Source organism: Schistocerca gregaria, chromosome 3 (assembly GCF_023897955.1).
Source record: "Schistocerca gregaria isolate iqSchGreg1 chromosome 3, iqSchGreg1.2, whole genome shotgun sequence".
In the NCBI taxonomy this organism is placed as follows: domain Eukaryota; kingdom Metazoa; phylum Arthropoda; class Insecta; order Orthoptera; family Acrididae; genus Schistocerca; species Schistocerca gregaria.
Genome location: NC_064922.1, coordinates 19909253 through 19928832, shown reverse-complemented (window position 1 = coordinate 19928832; position 19580 = coordinate 19909253). Strand labels below are relative to the sequence as shown.

At 49.9% G+C, this 19580-nt stretch overlaps 5 non-coding genes across 5 annotated transcripts; all 5 read right to left on the bottom strand.

Annotated features, from left to right (window-relative positions):
- Positions 1-535: 535 nt before the first annotated feature.
- Positions 536-608, bottom strand: Trnaa-agc (transfer RNA alanine (anticodon AGC)). Its single transcript has one exon. It is a non-coding gene; the product is annotated as a tRNA-Ala (tRNA).
- A 5844-nt stretch (positions 609-6452) lies between these two features.
- On the bottom strand, positions 6453-6526 carry Trnaa-agc (transfer RNA alanine (anticodon AGC)). The gene has a single exon. It is a non-coding gene; the product is annotated as a tRNA-Ala (tRNA).
- A 1406-nt stretch (positions 6527-7932) lies between these two features.
- Positions 7933-8006, bottom strand: Trnaa-agc (transfer RNA alanine (anticodon AGC)). Its single transcript has one exon. It is a non-coding gene; the product is annotated as a tRNA-Ala (tRNA).
- Positions 8007-13859: 5853 nt separating this feature from the next.
- On the bottom strand, positions 13860-13933 carry Trnaa-agc (transfer RNA alanine (anticodon AGC)). Its single transcript has one exon. It is a non-coding gene; the product is annotated as a tRNA-Ala (tRNA).
- Positions 13934-18284: 4351 nt separating this feature from the next.
- Trnaa-agc (transfer RNA alanine (anticodon AGC)) lies at positions 18285-18357 on the bottom strand. The gene has a single exon. It is a non-coding gene; the product is annotated as a tRNA-Ala (tRNA).
- Between the last annotated feature and the right edge of the window lie 1223 nt (positions 18358-19580).

The window sequence follows — 19580 nt, the reverse complement described above, 5'->3', positions numbered from 1 at the left end:
CACACAATAAGTTTCCGCGTCCCCTTAGCACTGATCGTACTACGAAACGCTCCCTAAACTTGGCAATCACCCATGCAGATGACTTTTCCGACTTTACACGACGCTCACGCAACGCTCACGCTAGTGACAGCCTTATTTATAGTTCGACGTCGCGCCAAAGCGAATGAGCACATTTCGCCTACGGCTTAGGCCGCTCTTCTAGTGTGGCTGCTCTGTGTCTGCAGGCAGCGAGGGGCTGCAAGCTTCCTGTGTTCGCACCTATATCACCTGTGCTTCCTTGTCAGAGACAGACTATCGCAAAACATACAACTCACTCCATGAATTGATTGCTACGGCATCTGTTATCAGCAGTCACAACCAGCAACACCAGTAGCAGCCGACTGCACGCAAAGAATGGGAACGTGCAGTGGGATTTACGTGAAATCGGCGCAATTGTGGATGCTAATCGTTCGCTTGTATCTGCCTACACACCTCTGCCGGTTGGGAATTATTCCACTTGCATGGCAAGGTGCGCATGTAGGTGTGTTAAAAATTCTGGAGGCGCTGGGTATCGATCCCAGTACCTCTCGCACGCTAAGCGAGCGCTGTACCATCTGAGCTACGCCCCCCCCCCCCCCCTGATAACTAGCAGTGCTACATACAGTCATATCAACGTCACAGACCCTTGCACTCCCATTATTCCGCAGACAAACACTACTCTCTATGTATCAGTGAGGGTGTCTTTCAGGTTTCGTGCATTCTGTATCGAATCGTAGTTGGCCACAATGAAAGTGGCACGCATAACGTCGAAAATAGAGTTCAGACACCGCTCTGAGTAAGACGAACGTGTTGTCCACCTCTAGACTTCAATGACGTTAAGCCGTGATACCTAAGTCAGATCTGCACTCGATGACACCACGATAACAGCCGGTCCCCACACTTACACCTTGCTCTCCTTATGACAGTATACATCATATCAGTCTGTGACGCTGGTTTTGCAACTTCTTGCGTGCGTTTATGTTCGCCGCGACCAACACTTACCATGCACTGACCACAAAACATGGAGGAGCCGGGGCTTGAACCCGAGACCGTTCACACGCTAAGCGAACGATCTGCCAACTGAGCTACAGCTACACACACGACCAAGCCTGGCTATTCTCCATTCTTTGCGACTCTGATGTGCACGGACACGATGGTTGGTTGGTTTGTAGCGGCGAAGGGACCAGAATACAAAGGCGCGGACACGTTCATATACACAAGAGTTCCAAGTAGTTTCGATGCTCTGGTATTACGAATGCAAATTCCGTCTGTTTTGAACGTCTTAAATTGAAAGGGCGGTCACAAATTGGTCCATTTCACTCCTTGTCCACAATCACACAGCACCTGAGGTAACAAGCACATCTCGAGCCCCATTGTGCTCTCCATTGTTCATGCCAACTCAGTGCCTCGCTCTTTGCTACTGCGTAAAACTCTTGTCATCCAACTGCAAAACACTGGGACACAATAAGTTTCCGCGTCCCCTTTGCACTGATCGTACTACGAAACGCTCCCCAAACTTGGCAATCACCCATGCAGATGACTTTTCCGACTTTACACGACGCTCACGCATCGCTCACGCTAGTGACAGACTTATTTATAGTTCGACGTCGTGCCAAAGCGAATGAGCACATTTCGCCTACGGCTTAGGCCGCTCTTCTAGTGTGGCTGCTCTGTGTCTTCAGGCAGCGAGGGGCTGCAAGCTTCCTGTGTTCGCACCTATATCACCTGTGCTTCCTTGTCAGAGACAGACTATCGCAAAACAAACAACTCACTCCATGAATTGATTGCTACGGCATCTGTTATCAGCAGTCACAACCAGCAACACCAGTAGCAGCCGACTGCACGCAAAGAATGGGAACGTGCAGTGGGATTTACGTGAAATCGGCGCAATTGTGGATGCTAATCGTTCGCTTGTATCTGCCTACACACCTCTGCCGGTTGGGAATTATTCCACTTGCATGGCAAGGTGCGCATGTAGGTGTGTTAAAAATTCTGGAGGCGCTGGGTATCGATCCCAGTACCTCTCGCACGCTAAGCGAGCGCTGTACCATCTGAGCTACGCCCAATCCCCCCCCCCCCCCCGGTAACTAGTAGTGCTACATACAGTCATATCAACGTCACAGACCCTTGCACTCCCATTATTCCGCAGACAAACACTACTCTCTATGTATCAGTGAGGGTGTCTTTCAGGTTTCGTGCATTCTGTATCGAATCGTAGTTGGCCACAATGAAAGTGGCACGCATAACGTCGAAAATAGAGTTCAGACACCGCTCTGAGTAAGACGAACGTGTTGTCCACCTCTAGACTTCAATGACGTTAAGCCGTGATACCTAAGACAGATCTGCACTCGATGACACCACGATAACAGCCGGTCCCCACACTTACACCTTGCTCTCCTTATGACAGTATACATCATATCAGTCTGTGACGCTGGTTTTGCAACTTCTTGCGTGCGTTTATGTTCGCCGCGACCAACACTTACCATGCACTGACCACAAAACATGGAGGAGCCGGGGCTTGAACCCGAGACCGTTCACACGCTAAGCGAACGATCTGCCAACTGAGCTACAGCTACACACACGACCAAGCCTGGCTATTCTCCATTCTTTGCGACTCTGATGTGCACGGACACGATGGTTGGTTGGTTTGTAGCGGCGAAGGTACCAGAATACAAAGGCGCGGACACGTTCATATACACAAGAGTTCCAAGTAGTTTCGATGCTCTGGTATTACGAATGCAAATTCCGTCTGTTTTGAACGTCTTAAATTGAAAGGGCGGTCACAAATTGGTCCATTTCACTCCTTGTCCACAATCACACAGCACCTGAGGTAACAAGCACATCTCGAGCCCCATTGTGCTCTCCATTGTTCATGCCAACTCAGTGCCTCGCTCTTTGCTACTGCGTAAAACTCTTGTCATCCAACTGCAAAACACTGGGACACAATAAGTTTCCGCGTCCCCTTTGCACTGATCGTACTACGAAACGCTCCCCAAACTTGGCAATCACCGATGCAGATGACTTTTCCGACTTTACACGACGCTCACGCATCGCTCACGCTAGTGACAGACTTATTTATAGTTCGACGTCGTGCCAAAGCGAATGAGCACATTTCGCCTACGGCTTAGGCCGCTCTTCTAGTGTGGCTGCTCTGTGTCTTCAGGCAGCGAGGGGCTGCAAGCTTCCTGTGTTCGCACCTATATCACCTGTGCTTCCTTGTCAGAGACAGACTATCGCAAAACATACAACTCACTCCATGAATTGATTGCTACGGCATCTGTTATCAGCAGTCACAACCAGCAACACCAGTAGCAGCCGACTGCACGCAAAGAATGGGAACGTGCAGTGGGATTTACGTGAAATCGGCGCAATTGTGGATGCTAATCGTTCGCTTGTATCTGCCTACACATCGCTGCCGGTTGGGAATTATTCCACTTGCATGGCAAGGTGCGCATGTAGGTGTGTTAAAAATTCTGGAGGCGCTGGGTATCGATCCCAGTACCTCTCGCACGCTAAGCGACCGCTGTACCATCTGAGCTAGCCCCCCCCCCCCCCCCCCCGATAACTAGTAGTGCTACATACAGTCATATCAACGTCACAGACCCTTGCACTCCCATTATTCCGCAGACAAACACTACTCTCTATGTATCAGTGAGGGTGTCTTTCAGGTTTCGTGCATTCTGTATCGAATCGTAGTTGGCCACAATGAAAGTGGCACGCATAACGTCGAAAATAGAGTTCACACACCGCTCTGAGTAAGACGAACGTGTTGTCCACCTCTAGACTTCAATGACGTTAAGCCGTGATACCTAAGACAGATCTGCACTCGATGACACCACGATAACAGCCGGTCCCCACACTTACACCTTGCTCTCCTTATGACAGTATACATCATATCAGTCTGTGACGCTGGTTTTGCAACTTCTTGCGTGCGTTTATGTTCGCCGCGACCAACACTTACCATGCACTGACCACAAAACATGGAGGAGCCGGGGCTTGAACCCGAGACCGTTCACACGCTAAGCGAACGATCTGCCAACTGAGCTACAGCTACACACACGACCAAGCCTGGCTATTCTCCATTCTTTGCGACTCTGATGTGCCCTGACACGATGGATGGTTGGTTTGTAGCGGCGAAGGTACCAGAATACAAAGGCGCGGACACGTTCATATACACAAGAGTTCCAAGTAGTTTCGATGCTCTGGTATTACGAATGCAAATTCCGTCTGTTTTGAACGTCTTAAATTGAAAGGGCGGACACAAATTGGTCCATTTCACTCCTTGTCCACAATCACACAGCACCTGAGGTAACAAGCACATCTCGAGCCCCATTGTGCTCTCCATTGTTCATGCCAACTCAGTGCCTCGCTCTTTGCTACTGCGTAAAACTCTTGTCGTCCAACTGCAAAACACTGGCACACAATAAGTTTCCGCGTCCCCTTAGCACTGATCGTACTACGAAACGCTCCCTAAACTTGGCAATCACCCATGCAGATGACTTTTCCGACTTTACACGACGCTCACGCAACGCTCACGCTAGTGACAGCCTTATTTATAGTTCGACGTCGCGCCAAAGCGAATGAGCACATTTCGCCTACGGCTTAGGCCGCTCTTCTAGTGTGGCTGCTCTGTGTCTGCAGGCAGCGAGGGGCTGCAAGCTTCCTGTGTTCGCACCTATATCACCTGTGCTTCCTTGTCAGAGACAGACTATCGCAAAACATACAACTCACTCCATGAATTGATTGCTACGGCATCTGTTATCAGCAGTCACAACCAGCAACACCAGTAGCAGCCGACTGCACGCAAAGAATGGGAACGTGCAGTGGGATTTACGTGAAATCGGCGCAATTGTGGATGCTAATCGTTCGCTTGTATCTGCCTACACACCTCTGCCGGTTGGGAATTATTCCACTTGCATGGCAAGGTGCGCATGTAGGTGTGTTAAAAATTCTGGAGGCGCTGGGTATCGATCCCAGTACCTCTCGCACGCTAAGCGAGCGCTGTACCATCTGAGCTACGCCCACCCCCCCCCCCCCCCCCCGATAACTAGTAGTGCTACATACAGTCATATCAACGTCACAGACCCTTGCACTCCCATTATTCCGCAGACAAACACTACTCTCTATGTATCAGTGAGGGTGTCTTTCAGGTTTCGTGCATTCTGTATCGAATCGTAGTTGGCCACAATGAAAGTGGCACGCATAACGTCGAAAATAGAGTTCAGACACCGCTCTGAGTAAGACGAACGTGTTGTCCACCTCTAGACTTCAATGACGTTAAGCCGTGATACCTAAGACAGATCTGCACTCGATGACACCACGATAACAGCCGGTCCCCACACTTACACCTTGCTCTCCTTATGACAGTATACATCATATCAGTCTGTGACGCTGGTTTTGCAACTTCTTGCGTGCGTTTATGTTCGCCGCGACCAACACTTACCATGCACTGACCTCAAAACATGGAGGAGCCGGGGTTTGAACCCGAGACCGTTCACACGCTAAGCGAACGATCTGCCAACTGAGCTACAGCTACACACACAACCAAGCCTGGCTATTCTCCAGTCTTTGCGACTCTGATGTGCACGGACACGATGGTTGGTTGGTTTGTAGCGGCGAAGGTACCAGAATACAAAGGCGCGGACACGTTCATATACACAAGAGTTCCAAGTAGTTTCGATGCTCTGGTATTACGAATGCAAATTCCGTCTGTTTTGAACGTCTTAAATTGAAAGGGCGGTCACAAATTGGTCCATTTCACTCCTTGTCCACAATCACACAGCACCTGAGGTAACAAGCACATCTCGAGCCCCATTGTGCTCTCCATTGTTCATGCCAACTAAGTGCCTCGCTCTTTGCTATTGCGTAAAACTCTTGTCGTCCAACTGCAAAACACTGGGACACAATAAGTTTCCGCGTCCCCTTAGCACTGATCGTACTACGAAACGCTCCCCAAACTTGGCAATCACCCATGCAGATGACTTTTCCGACTTTACACGACGCTCACGCAACGCTCACGCTAGTGACAGCCTTATTTATAGTTCGACGTCGCGCCAAAGCGAATGAGCACATTTCGCCTACGGCTTAGGCCGCTCTTCTAGTGTGGCTGCTCTGTGTCTGCAGGCAGCGAGGGGCTGCAAGCTTCCTGTGTTCGCACCTATATCACCTGTGCTTCCTTGTCAGAGACAGACTATCGCAAAACATACAACTCACTCCATGAATTGATTGCTACGGCATCTGTTATCAGCAGTCACAACCAGCAACACCAGTAGCAGCCGACTGCACGCAAAGAATGGGAACGTGCAGTGGGATTTACGTGAAATCGGCGCAATTGTGGATGCTAATCGTTCGCTTGTATCTGCCTACACATCGCTGCCGGTTGGGAATTATTCCACTTGCATGGCAAGGTGCGCATGTAGGTGTGTTAAAAATTCTGGAGGCGCTGGGTATCGATCCCAGTACCTCTCGCACGCTAAGCGAGCGCTCTACCATCTGAGCTACGCCCACCCCCCCCCCCCCCCCCTAAACTAGCAGTGCTACATACAGTCATATCAACGTCACAGACCCTTGCACTCCCATTATTCCGCAGACAAACACTACTCTCTATGTATCAGTGAGGGTGTCTTTCAGGTTTCGTGCATTCTGTATCGAATCGTAGTTGGCCACAATGAAAGTGGCACGCATAACGTCGAAAATAGAGTTCAGACACCGCTCTGAGTAAGACGAACGTGTTGTCCACCTCTAGACTTCAATGACGTTAAGCCGTGATACCTAAGACAGATCTGCACTCGATGACACCACGATAACAGCCGGTCCCCACACTTACACCTTGCTCTCCTTATGACAGTATACATCATATCAGTCTGTGACGCTGGTTTTGCAACTTCTTGCGTGCGTTTATGTTCGCCGCGACCAACACTTACCATGCACTGACCTCAAAACATGGAGGAGCCGGGGTTTGAACCCGAGACCGTTCACACGCTAAGCGAACGATCTGCCAACTGAGCTACAGCTACACACACGACCAAGCCTGGCTATTCTCCAGTCTTTGCGACTCTGATGTGCACGGACACGATGGTTGGTTGGTTTGTAGCGGCGAAGGTACCAGAATACAAAGGCGCGGACACGTTCATATACACAAGAGTTCCAAGTAGTTTCGATGCTCTGGTATTACGAATGCAAATTCCGTCTGTTTTGAACGTCTTAAATTGAAAGGGCGGTCACAAATTGGTCCATTTCACTCCTTGTCCACAATCACACAGCACCTGAGGTAACAAGCACATCTCGAGCCCCATTGTGCTCTCCATTGTTCATGCCAACTAAGTGCCTCGCTCTTTGCTATTGCGTAAAACTCTTGTCGTCCAACTGCAAAACACTGGGACACAATAAGTTTCCGCGTCCCCTTAGCACTGATCGTACTACGAAACGCTCCCCAAACTTGGCAATCACCCATGCAGATGACTTTTCCGACTTTACACGACGCTCACGCAACGCTCACGCTAGTGACAGCCTTATTTATAGTTCGACGTCGCGCCAAAGCGAATGAGCACATTTCGCCTACGGCTTAGGCCGCTCTTCTAGTGTGGCTGCTCTGTGTCTGCAGGCAGCGAGGGGCTGCAAGCTTCCTGTGTTCGCACCTATATCACCTGTGCTTCCTTGTCAGAGACAGACTATCGCAAAACATACAACTCACTCCATGAATTGATTGCTACGGCATCTGTTATCAGCAGTCACAACCAGCAACACCAGTAGCAGCCGACTGCACGCAAAGAATGGGAACGTGCAGTGGGATTTACGTGAAATCGGCGCAATTGTGGATGCTAATCGTTCGCTTGTATCTGCCTACACATCGCTGCCGGTTGGGAATTATTCCACTTGCATGGCAAGGTGCGCATGTAGGTGTGTTAAAAATTCTGGAGGCGCTGGGTATCGATCCCAGTACCTCTCGCACGCTAAGCGAGCGCTCTACCATCTGAGCTACGCCCACCCCCCCCCCCCCCTAAACTAGCAGTGCTACATACAGTCATATCAACGTCACAGACCCTTGCACTCCCATTATTCCGCAGACAAACACTACTCTCTATGTATCAGTGAGGGTGTCTTTCAGGTTTCGTGCATTCTGTATCGAATCGTAGTTGGCCACAATGAAAGTGTCACGCATAACGTCGAAAATAGAGTTCAGACACCGCTCTGAGTAAGACGAACGTGTTGTCCACCTCTAGACTTCAATGACGTTAAGCCGTGATACCTAAGACAGATCTGCACTCGATGACACCACGATAACAGCCGGTCCCCACACTTACACCTTGCTCTCCTTATGACAGTATACATCATATCAGTCTGTGACGCGGGTTTTGCAACTTCTTGCGTGCGTTTATGTTCGCCGCGACCAACACTTACCATGCACTGACCACAAAACATGGAGGAGCCGGGGCTTGAACCCGAGACCGTTCACACGCTAAGCGAACGATCTGCCAACTGAGCTACAGCTACACACACGACCAAGCCTGGCTATTCTCCATTCTTTGCGACTCTGATGTGCACGGACACGATGGTTGGTTGGTTTGTAGCGGCGAAGGTACCAGAATACAAAGGCGCGGACACGTTCATATACACAAGAGTTCCAAGTAGTTTCGATGCTCTGGTATTACGAATGCAAATTCCGTCTGTTTTGAACGTCTTAAATTGAAAGGGCGGTCACAAATTGGTCCATTTCACTCCTTGTCCACAATCACACAGCACCTGAGGTAACAAGCACATCTCGAGCCCCATTGTGCTCTCCATTGTTCATGCCAACTCAGTGCCTCGCTCTTTGCTACTGCGTAAAACTCTTGTCATCCAACTGCAAAACACTGGGACACAATAAGTTTCCGCGTCCCCTTTGCACTGATCGTACTACGAAACGCTCCCCAAACTTGGCAATCACCCATGCAGATGACTTTTCCGACTTTACACGACGCTCACGCATCGCTCACGCTAGTGACAGACTTATTTATAGTTCGACGTCGTGCCAAAGCGAATGAGCACATTTCGCCTACGGCTTAGGCCGCTCTTCTAGTGTGGCTGCTCTGTGTCTGCAGGCAGCGAGGGGCTGCAAGCTTCCTGTGTTCGCACCTATATCACCTGTGCTTCCTTGTCAGAGACAGACTATCGCAAAACATACAACTCACTCCATGAATTGATTGCTACGGCATCTGTTATCAGCAGTCACAACCAGCAACACCAGTAGCAGCCGACTGCACGCAAAGAATGGGAACGTGCAGTGGGATTTACGTGAAATCGGCGCAATTGTGGATGCTAATCGTTCGCTTGTATCTGCCTACACATCGCTGCCGGTTGGGAATTATTCCACTTGCATGGCAAGGTGCGCATGTAGGTGTGTTAAAAATTCTGGAGGCGCTGGGTATCGATCCCAGTACCTCTCGCACGCTAAGCGAGCGCTGTACCATCTGAGCTACGCCTACCCACCCCCCCCCCTCCCGATAACTAGTAGTGCTACATACAGTCATATCAACGTCACAGACCCTTGCACTCCCATTATTCCGCAGACAAACACTACTCTCTATGTATCAGTGAGGGTGTCTTTCAGGTTTCGTGCATTCTGTATCGAATCGTAGTTGGCCACAATGAAAGTGGCACGCATAACGTCGAAAATAGAGTTCAGACACCGCTCTGAGTAAGACGAACGTGTTGTCCACCTCTAGACTTCAATGACGTTAAGCCGTGATACCTAAGACAGATCTGCACTCGATGACACCACGATAACAGCCGGTCCCCACACTTACACCTTGCTCTCCTTATGACAGTATACATCATATCAGTCTGTGACGCGGGTTTTGCAACTTCTTGCGTGCGTTTATGTTCGCCGCGACCAACACTTACCATGCACTGACCACAAAACATGGAGGAGCCGGGGCTTGAACCCGAGACCGTTCACACGCTAAGCGAACGATCTGCCAACTGAGCTACAGCTACACACACGACCAAGCCTGGCTATTCTCCATTCTTTGCGACTCTGATGTGCACGGACACGATGGTTGGTTGGTTTGTAGCGGCGAAGGTACCAGAATACAAAGGCGCGGACACGTTCATATACACAAGAGTTCCAAGTAGTTTCGATGCTCTGGTATTACGAATGCAAATTCCGTCTGTTTTGAACGTCTTAAATTGAAAGGGCGGTCACAAATTGGTCCATTTCACTCCTTGTCCACAATCACACAGCACCTGAGGTAACAAGCACATCTCGAGCCCCATTGTGCTCTCCATTGTTCATGCCAACTCAGTGCCTCGCTCTTTGCTACTGCGTAAAACTCTTGTCATCCAACTGCAAAACACTGGCACACAATAAGTTTCCGCGTCCCCTTTGCACTGATCGTACTACGAAACGCTCCCCAAACTTGGCAATCACCCATGCAGATGACTTTTCCGACTTTACACGACGCTCACGCATCGCTCACGCTAGTGACAGACTTATTTATAGTTCGACGTCGTGCCAAAGCGAATGAGCACATTTCGCCTACGGCTTAGGCCGCTCTTCTAGTGTGGCTGCTCTGTGTCTTCAGGCAGCGAGGGGCTGCAAGCTTCCTGTGTTCGCACCTATATCACCTGTGCTTCCTTGTCAGAGACAGACTATCGCAAAACATACAACTCACTCCATGAATTGATTGCTACGGCATCTGTTATCAGCAGTCACAACCAGCAACACCAGTAGCAGCCGACTGCACGCAAAGAATGGGAACGTGCAGTGGGATTTACGTGAAATCGGCGCAATTGTGGATGCTAATCGTTCGCTTGTATCTGCCTACACATCGCTGCCGGTTGGGAATTATTCCACTTGCATGGCAAGGTGCGCATGTAGGTGTGTTAAAAATTCTGGAGGCGCTGGGTATCGATCCCAGTACCTCTCGCACGCTAAGCGAGCGCTGTACCATCTGAGCTACGCCTACCCCCCCCCCCCCCCCTCCCGATAACTAGTAGTGCTACATACAGTCATATCAACGTCACAGACCCTTGCACTCCCATTATTCCGCAGACAAACACTACTCTCTATGTATCAGTGAGGGTGTCTTTCAGGTTTCGTGCATTCTGTATCGAATCGTAGTTGGCCACAATGAAAGTGGCACGCATAACGTCGAAAATAGAGTTCAGACACCGCTCTGAGTAAGACGAACGTGTTGTCCACCTCTAGACTTCAATGACGTTAAGCCGTGATACCTAAGACAGATCTGCACTCGATGACACCACGATAACAGCCGGTCCCCACACTTACACCTTGCTCTCCTTATGACAGTATACATCATATCAGTCTGTGACGCTGGTTTTGCAACTTCTTGCGTGCGTTTATGTTCGCCGCGACCAACACTTACCATGCACTGACCACAAAACATGGAGGAGCCGGGGCTTGAACCCGAGACCGTTCACACGCTAAGCGAACGATCTGCCAACTGAGCTACAGCTACACACACGACCAAGCCTGGCTATTCTCCATTCTTTGCGACTCTGATGTGCACGGACACGATGGTTGGTTGGTTTGTAGCGGCGAAGGTACCAGAATACAAAGGCGCGGACACGTTCATATACACAAGAGTTCCAAGTAGTTTCGATGCTCTGGTATTACGAATGCAAATTCCGTCTGTTTTGAACGTCTTAAATTGAAAGGGCGGTCACAAATTGGTCCATTTCACTCCTTGTCCACAATCACACAGCACCTGAGGTAACAAGCACATCTCGAGCCCCATTGTGCTCTCCATTGTTCATGCCAACTCAGTGCCTCGCTCTTTGCTACTGCGTAAAACTCTTGTCATCCAACTGCAAAACACTGGGACACAATAAGTTTCCGCGTCCCCTTTGCACTGATCGTACTACGAAACGCTCCCCAAACTTGGCAATCACCCATGCAGATGACTTTTCCGACTTTACACGACGCTCACGCATCGCTCACGCTAGTGACAGACTTATTTATAGTTCGACGTCGTGCCAAAGCGAATGAGCACATTTCGCCTACGGCTTAGGCCGCTCTTCTAGTGTGGCTGCTCTGTGTCTGCAGGCAGCGAGGGGCTGCAAGCTTCCTGTGTTCGCACCTATATCACCTGTGCTTCCTTGTCAGAGACAGACTATCGCAAAACATACAACTCACTCCATGAATTGATTGCTACGGCATCTGTTATCAGCAGTCACAACCAGCAACACCAGTAGCAGCCGACTGCACGCAAAGAATGGGAACGTGCAGTGGGATTTACGTGAAATCGGCGCAATTGTGGATGCTAATCGTTCGCTTGTATCTGCCTACACATCGCTGCCGGTTGGGAATTATTCCACTTGCATGGCAAGGTGCGCATGTAGGTGTGTTAAAAATTCTGGAGGCGCTGGGTATCGATCCCAGTACCTCTCGCACGCTAAGCGAGCGCTGTACCATCTGAGCTACGCCTACCCACCCCCCTCCCCCTCCCGATAACTAGTAGTGCTACATACAGTCATATCAACGTCACAGACCCTTGCACTCCCATTATTCCGCAGACAAACACTACTCTCTATGTATCAGTGAGGGTGTCTTTCAGGTTTCGTGCATTCTGTATCGAATCGTAGTTGGCCACAATGAAAGTGGCACGCATAACGTCGAAAATAGAGTTCAGACACCGCTCTGAGTAAGACGAACGTGTTGTCCACCTCTAGACTTCAATGACGTTAAGCCGTGATACCTAAGACAGATCTGCACTCGATGACACCACGATAACAGCCGGTCCCCACACTTACACCTTGCTCTCCTTATGACAGTATACATCATATCAGTCTGTGACGCTGGTTTTGCAACTTCTTGCGTGCGTTTATGTTCGCCGCGACCAACACTTACCATGCACTGACCTCAAAACATGGAGGAGCCGGGGTTTGAACCCGAGACCGTTCACACGCTAAGCGAACGATCTGCCAACTGAGCTACAGCTACACACACGACCAAGCCTGGCTATTCTCCAGTCTTTGCGACTCTGATGTGCACGGACACGATGGTTGGTTGGTTTGTAGCGGCGAAGGTACCAGAATACAAAGGCGCGGACACGTTCATATACACAAGAGTTCCAAGTAGTTTCGATGCTCTGGTATTACGAATGCAAATTCCGTCTGTTTTGAACGTCTTAAATTGAAAGGGCGGTCACAAATTGGTCCATTTCACTCCTTGTCCACAATCACACAGCACCTGAGGTAACAAGCACATCTCGAGCCCCATTGTGCTCTCCATTGTTCATGCCAACTAAGTGCCTCGCTCTTTGCTATTGCGTAAAACTCTTGTCGTCCAACTGCAAAACACTGGGACACAATAAGTTTCCGCGTCCCCTTTGCACTGATCGTACTACGAAACGCTCCCCAAACTTGGCAATCACCCATGCAGATGACTTTTCCGACTTTACACGACGCTCACGCAACGCTCACGCTAGTGACAGCCTTATTTATAGTTCGACGTCGCGCCAAAGCGAATGAGCACATTTCGCCTACGGCTTAGGCCGCTCTTCTAGTGTGGCTGCTCTGTGTCTGCAGGCAGCGAGGGGCTGCAAGCTTCCTGTGTTCGCACCTATATCACCTGTGCTTCCTTGTCAGAGACAGACTATCGCAAAACATACAACTCACTCCATGAATTGATTGCTACGGCATCTGTTATCAGCAGTCACAACCAGCAACACCAGTAGCAGCCGACTGCACGCAAAGAATGGGAACGTGCAGTGGGATTTACGTGAAATCGGCGCAATTGTGGATGCTAATCGTTCGCTTGTATCTGCCTACACATCGCTGCCGGTTGGGAATTATTCCACTTGCATGGCAAGGTGCGCATGTAGGTGTGTTAAAAATTCTGGAGGCGCTGGGTATCGATCCCAGTACCTCTCGCACGCTAAGCGAGCGCTCTACCATCTGAGCTACGCCCACCCCCCCCCCCCCCTAAACTAGCAGTGCTACATACAGTCATATCAACGTCACAGACCCTTGCACTCCCATTATTCCGCAGACAAACACTACTCTCTATGTATCAGTGAGGGTGTCTTTCAGGTTTCGTGCATTCTGTATCGAATCGTAGTTGGCCACAATGAAAGTGGCACGCATAACGTCGAAAATAGAGTTCAGACACCGCTCTGAGTAAGACGAACGTGTTGTCCACCTCTAGACTTCAATGACGTTAAGCCGTGATACCTAAGACAGATCTGCACTCGATGACACCACGATAACAGCCGGTCCCCACACTTACACCTTGCTCTCCTTATGACAGTATACATCATATCAGTCTGTGACGCGGGTTTTGCAACTTCTTGCGTGCGTTTATGTTCGCCGCGACCAACACTTACCATGCACTGACCACAAAACATGGAGGAGCCGGGGCTTGAACCCGAGACCGTTCACACACTAAGCGAACGATCTGCCAACTGAGCTACAGCTACACACACGACCAAGCCTGGCTATTCTCCATTCTTTGCGACTCTGATGTGCACGGACACGATGGTTGGTTGGTTTGTAGCGGCGAAGGTACCAGAATACAAAGGCGCGGACACGTTCATATACACAAGAGTTCCAAGTAGTTTCGATGCTCTGGTATTACGAATGCAAATTCCGTCTGTTTTGAACGTCTTAAATTGAAAGGGCGGTCACAAATTGGTCCATTTCACTCCTTGTCCACAATCACACAGCACCTGAGGTAACAAGCACATCTCGAGCCCCATTGTGCTCTCCATTGTTCATGCCAACTCAGTGCCTCGCTCTTTGCTACTGCGTAAAACTCTTGTCATCCAACTGCAAAACACTGGCACACAATAAGTTTCCGCGTCCCCTTTGCACTGATCGTACTACGAAACGCTCCCCAAACTTGGCAATCACCCATGCAGATGACTTTTCCGACTTTACACGACGCTCACGCATCGCTCACGCTAGTGACAGACTTATTTATAGTTCGACGTCGTGCCAAAGCGAATGAGCACATTTCGCCTACGGCTTAGGCCGCTCTTCTAGTGTGGCTGCTCTGTGTCTTCAGGCAGCGAGGGGCTGCAAGCTTCCTGTGTTCGCACCTATATCACCTGTGCTTCCTTGTCAGAGACAGACTATCGCAAAACATACAACTCACTCCATGAATTGATTGCTACGGCATCTGTTATCAGCAGTCACAACCAGCAACACCAGTAGCAGCCGACTGCACGCAAAGAATGGGAACGTGCAGTGGGATTTACGTGAAATCGGCGCAATTGTGGATGCTAATCGTTCGCTTGTATCTGCCTACACATCGCTGCCGGTTGGGAATTATTCCACTTGCATGGCAAGGTGCGCATGTAGGTGTGTTAAAAATTCTGGAGGCGCTGGGTATCGATCCCAGTACCTCTCGCACGCTAAGCGAGCGCTGTACCATCTGAGCTACGCCTACCCCCCCCCCCCCCCCCCCCTCCCGATAACTAGTAGTGCTACATACAGTCATATCAACGTCACAGACCCTTGCACTCCCATTATTCCGCAGACAAACACTACTCTCTATGTATCAGTGAGGGTGTCTTTCAGGTTTCGTGCATTCTGTATCGAATCGTAGTTGGCCACAATGAAAGTGGCACGCATAACGTCGAAAATAGAGTTCAGACACCGCTCTGAGTAAGACGAACGTGTTGTCCACCTCTAGACTTCAATGACGTTAAGCCGTGATACCTAAGACAGATCTGCACTCGATGACACCACGATAACAGCCGGTCCCCACACTTACACCTTGCTCTCCTTATGACAGTATACATCATATCAGTCTGTGACGCTGGTTTTGCAACTTCTTGCGTGCGTTTATGTTCGCCGCGACCAACACTTACCATGCACTGACCACAAAACATGGAGGAGCCGGGGCTTGAACCCGAGACCGTTCACACGCTAAGCGAACGATCTGCCAACTGAGCTACAGCTACACACACGACCAAGCCTGGCTATTCTCCATTCTTTGCGACTCTGATGTGCACGGACACGATGGTTGGTTGGTTTGTAGCGGCGAAGGTACCAGAATACAAAGGCGCGGACACGTTCATATACACAAGAGTTCCAAGTAGTTTCGATGCTCTGGTATTACGAATGCAAATTCCGTCTGTTTTGAACGTCTTAAATTGAAAGGGCGGTCACAAATTGGTCCATTTCACTCCTTGTCCACAATCACACAGCACCTGAGGTAACAAGCACATCTCGAGCCCCATTGTGCTCTCCATTGTTCATGCCAACTCAGTGCCTCGCTCTTTGCTACTGCGTAAAACTCTTGTCATCCAACTGCAAAACACTGGGACACAATAAGTTTCCGCGTCCCCTTTGCACTGATCGTACTACGAAACGCTCCCCAAACTTGGCAATCACCCATGCAGATGACTTTTCCGACTTTACACGACGCTCACGCTAGTGACAGCCTTATTTATAGTTCGACGTCGCGCCAAAGCGAATGAGCACATTTCGCCTACGGCTTAGGCCGCTCTTCTAGTGTGGCTGCTCTGTGTCTGCAGGCAGCGAGGGGCTGCAAGCTTCCTGTGTTCGCACCTATATCACCTGTGCTTCCTTGTCAGAGACAGACTATCGCAAAACATACAACTCACTCCATGAATTGATTGCTACGGCATCTGTTATCAGCAGTCACAACCAGCAACACCAGTAGCAGCCGACTGCACGCAAAGAATGGGAACGTGCAGTGGGATTTACGTGAAATCGGCGCAATTGTGGATGCTAATCGTTCGCTTGTATCTGCCTACACATCGCTGCCGGTTGGGAATTATTCCACTTGCATGGCAAGGTGCGCATGTAGGTGTGTTAAAAATTCTGGAGGCGCTGGGTATCGATCCCAGTACCTCTCGCACGCTAAGCGAGCGCTGTACCATCTGAGCTACGCCTACCCCCCCCCCCCCCTCCCGATAACTAGTAGTGCTACATACAGTCATATCAACGTCACAGACCCTTGCACTCCCATTATTCCGCAGACAAACACTACTCTCTATGTATCAGTGAGGGTGTCTTTCAGGTTTCGTGCATTCTGTATCGAATCGTAGTTGGCCACAATGAAAGTGGCACGCATAACGTCGAAAATAGAGTTCAGACACCGCTCTGAGTAAGACGAACGTGTTGTCCACCTCTAGACTTCAATGACGTTAAGCCGTGATACCTAAGACAGATCTGCACTCGATGACACCACGATAACAGCCGGTCCCCACACTTACACCTTGCTCTCCTTATGACAGTATACATCATATCAGTCTGTGACGCTGGTTTTGCAACTTCTTGCGTGCGTTTATGTTCGCCGCGACCAACACTTACCATGCACTGACCACAAAACATGGAGGAGCCGGGGCTTGAACCCGAGACCGTTCACACGCTAAGCGAACGATCTGCCAACTGAGCTACAGCTACACACACGACCAAGCCTGGCTATTCTCCATTCTTTGCGACTCTGATGTGCACGGACACGATGGTTGGTTGGTTTGTAGCGGCGAAGGTACCAGAATACAAAGGCGCGGACACGTTCATATACACAAGAGTTCCAAGTAGTTTCGATGCTCTGGTATTACGAATGCAAATTCCGTCTGTTTTGAACGTCTTAAATTGAAAGGGCGGTCACAAATTGGTCCATTTCACTCCTTGTCCACAATCACACAGCACCTGAGGTAACAAGCACATCTCGAGCCCCATTGTGCTCTCCATTGTTCATGCCAACTCAGTGCCTCGCTCTTTGCTACTGCGTAAAACTCTTGTCATCCAACTGCAAAACACTGGGACACAATAAGTTTCCGCGTCCCCTTTGCACTGATCGTACTACGAAACGCTCCCCAAACTTGGCAATCACCCATGCAGATGACTTTTCCGACTTTACACGACGCTCACGCTAGTGACAGCCTTATTTATAGTTCGACGTCGCGCCAAAGCGAATGAGCACATTTCGCCTACGGCTTAGGCCGCTCTTCTAGTGTGGCTGCTCTGTGTCTGCAGGCAGCGAGGGGCTGCAAGCTTCCTGTGTTCGCACCTATATCACCTGTGCTTCCTTGTCAGAGACAGACTATCGCAAAACATACAACTCACTCCATGAATTGATTGCTACGGCATCTGTTATCAGCAGTCACAACCAGCAACACCAGTAGCAGCCGACTGCACGCAAAGAATGGGAACGTGCAGTGGGATTTACGTGAAATCGGCGCAATTGTGGATGCTAATCGTTCGCTTGTATCTGCCTACACACCTCTGCCGGTTGGGAATTATTCCACTTGCATGGCAAGGTGCGCATGTAGGTGTGTTAAAAATTCTGGAGGCGCTGGGTATCGATCCCAGTACCTCTCGCACGCTAAGCGAGCGCTGTACCATCTGAGCTACGCCCCCCCCCCCCCCCCCCCCCCCCATAACTAGTAGTGCTACATACAGTCATATCAACGTCACAGACCCTTGCACTCCCATTATTCCGCAGACAAACACTACTCTCTATGTATCAGTGAGGGTGTCTTTCAGGTTTCGTGCATTCTGTATCGAATCGTAGTTGGCCACAATGAAAGTGGCACGCATAACGTCGAAAATAGAGTTCAGACACCGCTCTGAGTAAGACGAACGTGTTGTCCACCTGTAGACTTCAATGACGTTAAGCCGTGATACCTAAGACAGATCTGCACTCGATGACACCACGATAACAGCCGGTCCCCACACTTACACCTTGCTCTCCTTATGACAGTATACATCATATCAGTCTGTGACGCTGGTTTTGCAACTTCTTGCGTGCGTTTATGTTCGCCGCGACCAACACTTACCATGCACTGACCTCAAAACATGGAGGAGCCGGGGATTGAACCCGAGACCGTTCACACGCTAAGCGAACGATCTGCCAACTGAGCTACAGCTACACACACGACCAAGCCTGGCTATTCTCCAGTCTTTGCGACTCTGATGTGCACGGACACGATGGTTGGTTGGTTTGTAGCGGCGAAGGTACCAGAATACAAAGGCGCGGACACGTTCATATACACAAGAGTTCCAAGTAGTTTCGATGCTCTGGTATTACGAATGCAAATTCCGTCTGTTTTGAACGTCTTAAATTGAAAGGGCGGTCACAAATTGGTCCATTTCACTCCTTGTCCACAATCACACAGCACCTGAGGTAACAAGCACATCTCGAGCCCCATTGTGCTCTCCATTGTTCATGCCAACTCAGTGCCTCGCTCTTTGCTACTGCGTAAAACTCTTGTCGTCCAACTGCAAAACACTGGGACACAATAAGTTTCCGCGTCCCCTTAGCACTGATCGTACTACGAAACGCTCCCCAAACTTGGCAATCACCCATGCAGATGACTTTTCCGACTTTACACGACGCTCACGCTAGTGACAGCCTTATTTATATATCGACGTCGCGCCAAAGCGAATGAGCACATTTCGCCTACGGCTTAGGCCGCTCTTCTAGTGTGGCTGCTCTGTGTCTGCAGGCAGCGAGGGGCTGCAAGCTTCCTGTGTTCGCACCTATATCACCTGTGCTTCCTTGTCAGAGACAGACTATCGCAAAACATACAACTCACTCCATGAATTGATTGCTACGGCATCTGTTATCAGCAGTCACAACC